At 41.9% G+C, this 13253-nt stretch overlaps 1 protein-coding gene across 1 annotated transcript in view; it reads right to left on the bottom strand.

The window, feature by feature from the left end:
* The window catches only part of erfl1 (Ets2 repressor factor like 1), a 48743-nt gene extending 39616 nt beyond the window's left edge, over positions 1-9127 (bottom strand). Inside the window, exon 1 of the mRNA XM_084944835.1 lies at positions 8255-9127. The gene's annotated coding sequence lies outside the window, so the exon portion shown is untranslated. The remainder of the gene's footprint in view (positions 1-8254) is intronic.
* Positions 9128-13253: the final 4126 nt, after the last annotated feature.

Below are 13253 nucleotides of genomic sequence, written 5' to 3'. Positions count from 1 at the left end.
ATCCAAAAGGGCAAAAGCACATAGAGAAACACTGAAACATGCCAGTAACCTCCAGCCACTGATCTCAGACCAGCCCATTCATCCATGTTTTTTTTTCCTCCCAATGATCTCTGCTCAGCAGCTGGAGCGTCTGAGCCTCTGACACCTGGGAGGTATATGTGACAGAGTGGGGAGGCACTGGAAGAGGATGAATAACTGACCTATCACATCCCCATTGACTGAGTTAATTAATATAAGTAGAGCTGGGGATTCTTAGCTCACTTTTCACTGTATGGATTTGCTGTCTCCTCACATTTGGCATGTTCTATGTCTATTCAATGCAAACTCAATGTGTTCCGTCCTGCAGCACAATCATGACAGCTAATTTTGGTATGCGAGGCATTTTGATAGGGCAGATTTTAATTGTGGTGGCACAACACAAGGCCTCCCTGTGACTGACTGATATAAAATCTCATGTGAATGGATGTCAAATTGCTGCAGAGTGAACCGTTAAAAGGCTCGAGCTCTATGCCTTTTGAGACTACCGTAGTTATTGGATTCCGTGCATTCTTTGCTTTTGATGAAGCTAAAATATTATGTTTTTGGGACATTGAGTTAGGAGAGGCGTTGTCAGCAGAGAAATTAGAAGCGGGAGGAGCCGAGATAGAGAGAAGGGACAAGGAGGAAAGGACAGGAAATCCTCATAGACTCTTATGCATGCAAACACTCTCTTCCTCTTTGAGGTTGAAAGACAAGAGAGAGAAGTGTGCGTGTCCGTGTGTGTGTGTGTGTGTATAGGAGGGGGTGACACAAGCAGGACAGACAGGAAGACAGGCAGTAGAAGGTGGGAAATGGAGAGAAAAGGAGGGGAAAGAGAGCAAGAAAGAGCTCCACTGCCTAGTCTTAATCTGAGCTGTTCTGATCAATAGCCCATTTCCCATTGTTGCCAGAGCTGTTCGATCGCTACACCACGGAATTAACACACCCACTTTAATCTAGGGGGAGAGGAGTGAGGGGAGGGAGAGGAGGGGGAAGGGAAAGAAGGGGGTTAAGGGGGTGAGTGAGGAGCAGCTGTGGAGGCATTCTCAAATGAAATCAAATCTAATTGTTATCACTGTAGCTGCTGCACTTATTACTACCACTGTTACAATTATCCTCCGACCATATAGCTCTTCTTTCCTCCGTCTCATACCTTGCCTCCTGTGGTGTAAACTGGACGTAAATAATCCAAATTAGTGTTTATTTGTTTCATTTTGCCAGCTGTAGATTGGATTGCTTTGGGAGGATGGAGGGGAAGTGTGCGGGGAGGGTTGTTGATGGCATTGAAGGCTCGGCCCATTCCTCAGTGACAGAGAATGGGATCTGTGGTCAGTTATATTGTCCTAGACACACTCCAACATCTGGGTGTCTCAATTCCTCTCAGCTGCTGTGAGGTTGTACCAGCAGGGCTTCAATAGGTACTGTTTTGTTACAAGAATGTGTTCACGATCTTCTTATTGGTGGTTGTGTTCTGGTTGCACCATTATTTTTTTAAAAATTCTGTCAGGCATCTCGGAGCCTCAGCTTTAATGGTGGGGCGCACCTAAACACAACAGAAAATACTCTGGATAAAGTGTTGTGGAAGAAAATGAGGCACTTTTATAACCTTTCTCTTTAACAAGAAACTGAAACTCTTGAGATTAAGAACATTTTTTGCAAGACCTACAATGGTTTTCAATATTGGGAGCTCCTGGAGAAAACCCACTTAAGTGTGATGAGGACATACAGGGTCCACACAGGAGGTTCTACCCAGGTTTGAACCCAGGAACCCATCCTGTGAGGCAACCATGCTAACCACTCATCCACTTTGAAGACGACTTACCCATTATGCAATATTATTCACATAAATTATTTTGAGTTTGTGCTTTAGTTTTTGGTTTTAGGAACTGTTTCACAGTACTCTATTTTCTGTCTTACTTCTGTTGACTAGTCATGTGTATATCTTCAGTTTTTGTGGCCTCATATTGAACTACATGTGTCTCAAATTCCAACCCAAAAAAATGGAGTTGAATGGAATTACAGCTGTGTGCTGACAGTGATGAGAAATAGGAGAAATAACATTTTAGATCGGTATCTCTTCCCAACAATAAGTTTCTCAGCCCACACACAACATGTGAAGATTTTTCATTATTTTCTATGCTTTTCTTAATAAAACTGGTGAATTTTCCAGAGTGACACAACCCTTTCTCTAGAAAAATGTATCCCTTTGTGGTTGGTTGATTACTTTTTTACAGAATAAATGTTTTTCAACAATTAGTACATTTACCATCCAATAATACCAAGGGAAGAAGCCCCTTCGCAATGGTTATTCCCTGAATTTTCCTCAAACACCATAGTAAAATCCATGTCTTCCAAACTCTAATAACTTTGGCAGTCCCTTAACTTTAAATTTAGTTGAACCTTTTGAACATTTTTAGTTTGTATATATCAAAATACTGACAATGGCTTTTGTTCAGCATGGCATTAGGTAAAGAAAGCAGATGTTTTCTAGACAAATGTTTTAAAAGAGTATATTTGCCTTTTTTTTTTTTTTAATCGCTAGACTAGTTGCAGATTCCAAATGTTTCAGTTTTAACATCTGAGTGAGCTGATCATGTCAAATTCTTGACTGTGCAGCATTATATTTTGTTGAAGTTGAAAAAAAAACATGTTTTTGTGAACCCTCACCTATAGGGTGCAAAACTCTACAGCCCTGTGTCCAAATACGTGACTAAAATCCTTTGCAGCTGATTGCCCGAGTTTCTTCAAAGATGCACCTGCGACTGATATAGATCGCCGGTCTCCCAAAAGTCAGATACTGTGAGGGTAGTTTAAAAAAAAAAAAAAACACACAAAAATTGCAATAATTTGAACAATGTACCTAACTGCTAAATAGGGCATAGGGGCATGACAGGAAACATTTTAACAGAGAATGTGACTGTTTTCTAACATATATAGAAAACAGATCTAACATATCACAACAACATCCATGCTGTTGTGATATGAGGTTGGTCTGCTTTGGCGTTGTCTTGTTGAAATAAGCTAGGTCTTTAGATGTTTGTATGGCAGCATAAGTTCTCCTAATGCAGCCTTCATAGATACGCAAATAACCGAGCAGAAAAAGGATTGCACTTATATCTTTTAACTTTAGCTTGAGTCTATGAAGAGCTTTATAACGTGTTTCACCTACTGAGACACAGGTCACACAGCAGTGGTGGCAAAGTTACCGTATCAAGCGCTAGAGGAACACGAGGAGTTGATACACGTTTAAAAAGTGTGTTGTTAACAAGCTGGATGATCCGTCTCCTCTTCAACCCAGAGGTGCGCTTTCCACTTCACCTCTGTCTATTTGGTGTACCAAGAGCATTTAATGGAATTTCAGGACCTTATGTAAATACGTTTTTGTCACTGTATGGAAGATTAAACTTGCACTCATGGATAGAGTGTTTCAGAGCTCATGTATTGATCTTATATTACTGAATTGTCTTTTCTGGCCGGTGCCACACGAGGAGCTGTGGTGGTTAGCACTGTTGCTTTGCAGCAAGAAAGCCCTGGGTTTGAAACCAGGCAGAGACCTTTCTGTGTGGAGTTTACATGTTCCTCCAGGATCTGCAGGAGTTTTTCCCTGGTGTTTTCTCACAGTCCAAAGTGCATGCATGGATCAGGTTAACTGGCGATTCTAAAATTCCAAAATGAATGTGAGCATTACGGGCGGCCCATCTGTCTGTATTAGCCCTGCGAAAAACTGGCAGCCTGTTCAGGGTGTATTAGCTCCACATTGTACCTGAACTGGATACGCTGAAGATACATTCACTTGATCTTTTACTGTAAAACTTTAATTGTTGCCACTTGGTATGTTGTTTTGGTACTGTTTTCAAATACACATGGATGAAGGTTTTTAATTATTATAAAAGCACTGAATTCTGTGATTTACATTTTACGTTTGTAACAGGGTTACACATCATGTATATCTTTGAGAGTTATTTATGGCAAACTGTTGGAATTCATTTGGCCACACTTGTTCCGGTGACCATGATTATTCCTGTGCAGTCATGAAACATGATCCACAGTATATTTTTTTAAGTGAGATACATAAGACGCAAGTTAAGCTGTCCAGGTGAGTATATTTTGAACTGATGTTATAAAAGAAACCAAAGATGAAGCCAAAGTTTCCCTTTTCAAAACAAAGCCTTCCATTAGTAAAATTACTTGTGCTTTTTCAGTACCAGTGCTTGAATTAAGCTGTTAAAAACTGGAGTCTACAGCTTTGGGTATTGCCAACAGAGACTTTGCTTACTGACTTCCACTGAGACAGCTTGAGGGAAAAACACAGCAGAGAATCTCTTCCCTTCCACCCGAGGCTACCACCCAACTTTTCCTTCAATCTATTCTACTTACTCTAGTCCTTTTGAAGTCATTTCATAACAGGGCAATTTTCTTGTTAGCGTTTGGCTTTAATTGTGGGTAATTAAGCGTGCTCCAGCAGTATAGAGAGCGTTGTTCGCAGGACTGGGGGGAAATTAACCGTAGTTCAGCTGTGAAATATGGGGTTAAGTGGGAGACGGGGTACGGAGAAGAGAAGCCGAGTAGTGGGGTCAGTGACTCCAAAACAGGGTTCAAATTGTCTAAAAGAAATGCTGCTTTAGAAGCAGAAGAAGATGGCGATGATAGAAAATTAAGCAGGAACACAAATGGATAGTTTTAGTAACCTTCAGCAGGGCTGAAGAAGGTAAAGCAGGAAGTGTAAGAGAATAATAATGATGTGAGAGAGAAATTAGTATACACAAGCTGCAAGTTTAAGTTTACGTCTGAACACATGAAAGGAAATAAAAGTGTGTGTTAAGACAGAAACTACATTTCAGCAGCACTTGCATGTCAGAATACATATAAATAGTATAAAGGAGTAAAAGTTGACTTGGGGCATTCAGGGATTTTAAAGTGTTTACATTTAACAAGTACCGAAAGTATTCCCGAAAAAGCTTATCAATAGATGAAATTGATGCAAAATTACGGATACTTATACTTTTGTCTGTATATATTTTAGCTGGTGAAGCTTTCAGCATCAAAACTAGACTGAGTATAAGTGATCAACAGTGTTCAGGACAGCCCCCCCCCAAACAGTAAAATGCATTTCAACAATTGTCAACAATTTCAAGCAACAAAGTGTGCACACAGTCAAAACTCTGGATGGCTCTAGCTGTCACCAAGTGGATTATAGACTTCACACAGAGTGACCTTTGATTGAATGCACCACCTTACCCTTTGCATCCGTTAATGCTTTATTTTAACCCCATAACAGCTATAAACATTGATGCAGCCATAAAGCAGATGAGGAATGATTGGAGCCATTGACTGTACTGTCAAATGCTCAGTGGATAGGGACTAACTCTGCTGGGCCCTTTATGAGTGCTTCATCCCCCGGTGGAACTGGCTCCTCTGACTATAATGAACCTGTTAAAGCCTCTATAAATATTGGCTCCCATGCTTAGTGATCGTTTGAATTACCTCGGAAATAGAGCACCGTTTGCAAACAAGTGGCTGGGCGTTGGAGGTGCTGAAGCTAATACTTAATCAATGGAGGGGAACTCTCTTGGAGTGGGCCCTCACAGAGCCTTGATTCATACTGTGGGTGCGGATATAATGTTGTTTAGAATAAGCACAAAACTACCATATTGATTAACACATTATCAGTGTCAATAGGAAAGGGTTTTTCAGGAAGAAGTAAAAACTGCAGGGGTACTGGGATAGCTGTTGAAAAAAAAAAAAACATGAAAAGACTGCAGTGGGAACTACACACCTTCCCGCCAGCCCCTGAGAGAAATTCAGACTTAACTCTACGGCAGGGTCACTCTCCCATTGTTTGGTGCCGGTGTTACAGATTAGTTGTGAGTCCAGGTTCTACAAGCCTAGGAAATCAAAACATTTCCCAGTTCACAAAAGGAAGGTTTCTTGTGTGATTAAGTGAGATAAGATGGTTTCCGAAGCCTTAAGCGAGGCACCCTGTTACATTTCAAATACTTCAAGGAGTAAAACACTAAGTTATGTGAAAACTTTCATATGAGCAATCTGAAAATATGTTCAAATGAGTTTTTATCTTTCAAAACTAAGTAAACACAAACAATACAGAAATACAACAAGAAAAAGCTTTTTTTTCTACTTTTAGTCACGCAGAAGTTTTCTCTAATATTTTAACAGGTTTCTTTCTGATTAGTGGCACAGATGTCACTGACAGGCAGCATCTTGGCAACAGCAATGATGTGCGCATTTATTAAAAGTAATAATTAATATGACTCTAAAATGGAATTTGTGCATGTATTCAAGGTTATTTTGGGGGGGTTAAAGCTCATGTTATGGAACGTCTTTGGGTTCTGCTCAACGATTTATAGGGAAAACCAATTTTGTCACATCTTAGTAACAAAAACATATAATCAATTTGGCTGAGATTAAACACTCTCAGCCATTTTCAGGCTGTTTGCGCTGATTTTTTTTTATTACACTACTTCAGAATATTACCTAAACACTGTAAATTATATATCATCTAACAATAGCAGCAGCAGTCTGGCTCTCTCACATGTGACTGCACGGCTAACACAGACATGGACGACATTTCTTATTTTCCAGAATAATTCCTGGGTGCTTTATGTCTGTGCCAACAGACATAAATATATGTAAACTCTTCTACATTCTTAGATTAGTATCTGAGAGGATCTGTATGATTAATAATACTGATTGATTAATAATTATGCATTATAGAATACATTATTATTAATCCATAATTACATAGATAAATAAATTGCATGCAGTTGCATAGGCTACTGAGACGTGCACACATGTCGATGTAAATGCATCATTTCGAGTGTATATTTGATTCAGATCAAATGAGAAAACCACCAGAGCCATCAGTGTGATGCTTTTGACCTTGTGTGACGTGAAGTTGAAATCAATGCAAAGGTCAAGCTGACAGTATCCAGGCTGCCCTTCAGGCCACTGTGGACCCACAAGCAGGGCAGAGAGTGAAAAACAGTTTTTACACTAAAATTTTCGCAGCGCTTTTCAGTACATTTTTCATTATTCCACATAAAAAAGCCATCACCTTAAATTTATTTAAGGACTGGTCATAAACATTATCAAAATAAAACTGCACATGTTCAGGTTTGGGAATGTGAAAAATTGTTAGATGAAAAAAGGTTATACACATGTAGAGGAAAGGTCCATGTGACCTTGACCTTTTGGCCAACCTTCACTGATTTGTAACTAAAATTAACACAACAAAATGCATGAAAAAGTATCAAAAGTATAAAAATTCCAGCGCTGTATGAATACACAAAGTCAGTCTGATTTCCTGCATCAAAGCAGCAGCTGCTGAGTGACATCAGTGGGACCTCAAAGATTAGAGTCTCATTTCTCTGCTGTCTATGTTTGGGTTATTCTTCATAATCACAAAAACACGAAAATGCACGACAAAAGCACGAGGATGATGCTGGGATCTTGAACTGTGTGAAATTCCCTTTCATCGCAGCACCCACACATTACACTTGACATAATCCAAAAGGTAAATATTTTAAAAAGTAATAAGATAGGCGTTTGTGAAGCATAATACACAAAAGAAGGAGCTGCATTTGAATTTTCAGCTGGTAAAATTATTGTGGTTTAGCTTTACGGACATAAACTACTGTTAAATACCCCCGTGTAAACTCTTCTAGAGGTACAGGTTAGCATCTGAGAGGATCTATGTCTTTAGCCACTTTTACGATTAAAATGAATCCATAATTCCATGCATATGCACACTGGAATTAAATGCATGGAGTACTGAGATATGCTCGCAAATGAACTGAACAAGTTTTTGAAGCGAATATCTTCATTTGCCAAGTTCGTGTTTCAGTTCCCCGACAGCTGCTATACTTTCCACCGCACATTTGTTTACCTTCATCCCCTCTCCTTAGCGTCTGGGTCCCCGAAGCCGCTGTAGGATACAAACCCACGAATTCAACGCATAAACACGCTTTCACTTTAAAGCAGGAACCTTTTAGGAGTTGTTGCCGATCTATTTGAGGGGAAAGTACCGCGTACAGCGCGCTGTTCGACAAACTCCGGCGCACAAGCGTACACAGCCTACATCAATCAATTTCTGCAGGAGGTGCGCATGTTTCCCTCGCACTAAAGTGCATTATATTTCTCGTGGGATTCTTATTCCTGACGCTTTTCTCTATTATTAATGCCACTTGTCTGTAACAGAATGGGAAAGTAGGATGCTTACCTTCATCGAAGCACCTTCATTGACTTGTCCGGCAGCTCCTACTTAGGTTGATGGGAATCCTGTCGACGTGCGCAGAGGACTGGTGGTAATCGAGCAATTTAACAGATCGGACAGCGAATCCTTCCTCCTGCATTAAACCACATTGGTGAAGTGTTACACTGGCATGACGTATGAGCGGCAATATGAGTGAATACCGCCCGTAGGGCGTCAGAAAAAAAAAATCAAGATGAGTGAGATGAGCAAACAGCGCGCGGACTATAGCCGGAGAAAAGTTATCCTCGGAGCGGGAAAAAAAAGTTGACGAGGAAAAAAAGGGACTCCAATCTGCTTGTGTCCGTATTCTGCTATGATATAGTTTATATTAGCAATGTTAGCAAAACATGAAAAGGAAAACAAGGAGAAACGGTCAGAGGTGCGAGGGGAGAGCGCGCGAAAAGGTAGAGATCCGGGCGCTGGGAGGGATGTAAGGATGAGAGCGCAGAAATAGGGGGGAGGTTTAAAAAAAACGAAGGTGCAGAGCCTGAACCTCCACCTCACATCAGCCGGACTGCATTTAAGTTTCTATCAGCTGCAGACGGTGTTCTGCACGTGTTCATGTGGACGTGAGACAGAAAATTGACCCACACAGTGAAGAGACCGCACAAGGAAAATATATGTAGACGGGTGGTGGCCAGAAAGCGGATCGATCGGGTTATAATTTTGTCCAAAAGTCGAGGGAAAATAAAGTTCATGGAGGAATGAAATTTAAAAACAGATGGCGAATCCCGTCGCCCCTAAATAAGATTCGATCTTCGGGAATGGAGTGTAGATAATATTTGGTTGGACGTTTGATGAAAATGACGGATTTTTCATTTTGGACAGGTGGGGGTAGATAGAGTGGAGTGAGGTGGGGGGCAGAGTGGAGGTGATGGTGGGTGGATATGATGTGTCTAGGGACAGAAACTAAACTTGGGAGAGGAGGACGCAGTGTTTTTCCCCCCTTCAGAGTCATCCAAGGATCTCATCCCCTTTCTCCATTTGCCCCCAGTGTGCGCACAAGACCCCCACACCTCCTTTCACTTTCCTCCACCCCGCAAACAGGGGTGGTGGGTGAAGGGAGGAAAAGGAGAGAAAACAAGAATACCAAATAAATGAGAAATTTTCGTACAGGCCCCGCTTCCGTGCGTTCCATGCTAGCAATAACAATTAAATATCGACCGCTTTCCCGGCCGGAGAGAACCTGAGATACCCAGAGACTGCCAAGTACCGAGACCCCCTCCTCCCTTCCCCCCCCCCCCATCTTCCACATATGCACTCACTCACACAGTCTCTCACTCACTCTCCTCCTTTTCTCGTCATCCCCTCCCTATATACCTCTTTTCCTTCTAATCCAAGTCCATCAGGCCAATCTCTTCTAATTTGGTGTATCTCATTTCTCTTGATTCCATCCCACAACCCATTTCAGCTCCACTTTTATCATTGCTGATTTGGGGGTGGCCTCTCGGACACACTCTCATTTTCTCTCAGTGCAAAAGGACTTCCTCACACCATGCATGTTAGTTTATCAAAATCAATTATGGGATTGAGATTCGCGTGGTTCTCTCCCGCGTAGATGTTAGAGCAAAGGCTCTAGCCACTGCAACCCATAGCAACTCTTTGACGTTGTCTCCTGGTGAACCCTTTGGTTTTTCTTTATGGGGTTTTTAATTTTATTTTTTTGGTGCGTAAAACTGTGTGAAGCTCCTTGCCACAGTTTCCAAAATGTAGAGGCAGGTCAAGAAATTAACAATACATTTGAGTTATTGGGGCTATGAGATGATAAATAATGAAAGGGTGAGTTCATGACAGATCCACTTGATCTTTGAGAGACCCTTTCTTGGGACAGTAGGGTCTTCTTTATGATGAATTAATACGCTTTTAGCATTTTAAAAACAAAAGAAGCTTAAACGAGCCCAGCGAAAAAAAATCTAAAGGATAAAAGTGCACAGGCACTATTGACCAAGTGTGTTTTTGGGGCGTCTGCTTGGATCTTTCAGTGGAGTAGGTGACTGCACCTTTTTGGCATTTATTAGAAAACCTCTATGGATCCCTGTGCAATATGATGGCCTATAATCTAGCGTTTTATACCCAACATGGGACAATGGAGTTTGCGGGTTTGAGACTTTAGACCAAAAGACAAACAGGTAGGCTCCATTCCTTTCCAACAAACTCCTTTTGTTGATTGACGGGGACCCTGGATTTGTGCAGCTCGTGACAAGACTGCCAGAGGAGTGGCATTATGTTGGACTTATAAGTCTTGAGCACGCCAATGCCAACTTTCCAAACGAACTGCACAACTATCAAAAGTTTCTCCATCATTGTCGTTGTGTCTTCTCTCACTCCTCTTTATATTTTTTTCCGCCTCAGAACTTCTCTCTGCTCGCACCCAAACCATTCAATTTCTATTTATTTCACCCCTCCACTCCTCAAGCTCTCCCACCCCCGCCACCCAACACCTCCCCCGTCTCCCTCATCCTCCTTCTCATCTCTCCCTTTTCACACCTCTCCGCATCTCCCCGCTCGCCATTAAAACCCATTCTTCCCCCTGTTGTCGCCCTAATTCTCCACCCCGCTGTCTTTCCCCTTTCCTTATACTTGCCTCCACCTCGTTATCTCCCCCATTTGGCTTTAATTAGTTAATGCATTAATTATCTACGCCCCAATACCTGCACCATTAACATAGCCTCTCCTTCCCGTGGCTCCATCACTGCCTCACCCCGAGGCCTCTGGGCAGGAGATGCCGTATGGACACACGGCTATACCCGCGCACATGCACAGACACACAAAACCGCTCTCTCTTTCTCTCCCTGTTCCTTTTTTACCCCATGCCTCTTTTTCACTCTATTTCTCGCTCTTCCACTCTTTGCCCCCTACCTATTTCCCCCCAAGTCATCTCTCTCCCCCCGTCTATCTTTCTTCTGCCCCCCTATACTCTCCCCTTTTTCTCTCTGTGCCTTGCAGTCGCCTCTGCCGGCTGGTCTCTCTCCCCGGCGACGGAATTATGAAAAATGCGCCCATCGACAGAGCGCCTCAGCTTCGATTAGCCGAGATGGGACATGACAGGCCGCGATCAATACTTATACCGTCCTATAACGTGTCAACTAATGAATCAATCTCGGCTAAATTTTCCATTTTTCAAAAGCCGACGCGAGAGACTGGAATATCCTCTTTTGTAAAGATATTATTATCGATTTCGTCGGCAATTTGACATCGGGGGTAGTTAATTCCACTCTAGAATAAAATTGAAAACACTTGAGATTGAAGTGAGAGAGGGAGAGAGAGTGAGAGAGGGAGTGAGCAAGAGAGAAGCGAGGAGAGGAGGGAGGCAAGGGCAGGCAGGAGGGGAGGGGGAGACTGCTGTTGACTTGATAAAAGAGAATGGGAAGATGGAAGGAAGGGGAAAGGGGGTAGGAAGAAGAGATACTACTGGTGGTGTTGCAGAAACAGCAGCAGTCTATCTATCTTTAAAAGCAGAAGATAAAGGCAGATCTACACAAAGGTGGATAAAATTAGACGTACAATCCACTTGAAATAAAAACTGCCATATTTGAGAATCTTATGTGTGTCTCTATTTTGTTAAAGATATGTTGCAATAACGCTGTAGTTATTTTTGATGATGTTTCCTGTTATTTTCTCCCTGCCTAAATTTAGATGCTAGGGTAGATGGATGGTACACTGATTAAATGTTGTTTGGGGTTTTTTTGTGCATTTTAAAATGTTATGTGGTAAACTTTGCAGTGAGTCACCATCATTTAAGTAACGTGTATGGACTTAAGGATCACTACAAATGAGAAATGCTCTTGGAAGTGGGAAGTTGCTATTCAGTGATCATTCATATGACAGTAGCTTAAAATCATTTCAACAGCACTCTTAACATGTGCATTTAATATAACATAAGCAAACTTGTGCGCATGCCATTCATGTGCATAAATGCGTGTGTGTTTGTTTGTGTGTGTGTGTGTAAGCAGAGACATGAGAGAGGCAGAGAGTCAGCATGTGTGTCAGAGTGAAATATAGATGGAGGAGGCCGGTGTGTGTGAGGGTCAGCGAGGTGCAGTGTAACTGTCGACAATCACAGCCTTATTTACCTGTCAAAAACACTATCATCCCACACAGCCCCAGCCAAGCAATTTCTGCTGTCTCTTCCTCCCTCCTCTCCCTCACTCTCTTTCTCTCCCTCTGTCCCTTTCTCTACCTCCAATTACAACCTAGAGGGCTATTTCTCTCCAGGACAAAAACACTCCCCGCAAGCCCTCCCTCTACTTTCCGATAGCCCCCTTCTCTCTCCCCATCGTTTCTACCCTTCTCTCTTTTTTCCCACTCTCCCCCGTTCTTTTTCCTCTGCTGAGAGCTGGAGAGTGGAAATGAACAAGCTGTAAACACACACCACTTATCACAGTGTATGCTGTTGTGTATTTGTTGGTGAAGGCTGGAGAGGTGAAGGCTGTGGTATATGAGGCCAGAGGTGTCGGCTGCCTTAGCAGACGGACAGACGTGAAATAAAGATGCACAACAGGTTGAAAAGCAGTTTGATCAGTGCACTGCCGGTCACTCTCGACACCCTTTTGCTCTAAAACTGCAACTACCGCAATGTGCGTGGTTACAGAAAACGCTGAATATTTATACAGACGCTGTGGAATAAGGCTTGTGGTGTCTGCACTTTTATACTGTCTGTGAGCCTCGTCTGGCCTTAAAAGATGTACTTAGCTGTCAACGTTATGTGCGTTTCACACTTTTTACACATCACAACTAAATCTCAAAATATTAAAAAGACATTTAAAAAAAACACTTGTGTTCTTTAATGAGAGTTTTTTTGTTGTTTTTTTAAAACCAGGTCCTGGTGATGTAAATATTGTTTCATGCACGTTAATCTGGAGTAAATGCGAGCTATATTTATTAAAATGGCAAAAGCATTACTAGCCTCAACCTTTAAAATAGCTAAAAGCAACTGCATCCTTACATTAAAGATACATTTCCCTGA

This window comes from Perissodus microlepis, chromosome 11, assembly GCF_051167445.1.
Source record: "Perissodus microlepis isolate ML-2025 ecotype Zambia chromosome 11, ASM5116744v1, whole genome shotgun sequence".
NCBI classification, from domain to species: Eukaryota; Metazoa; Chordata; class Actinopteri; order Cichliformes; family Cichlidae; genus Perissodus; species Perissodus microlepis.
Note: the sequence above shows the minus strand (reverse complement) of the source record. Positions and strands in the feature narration are given on the sequence as shown.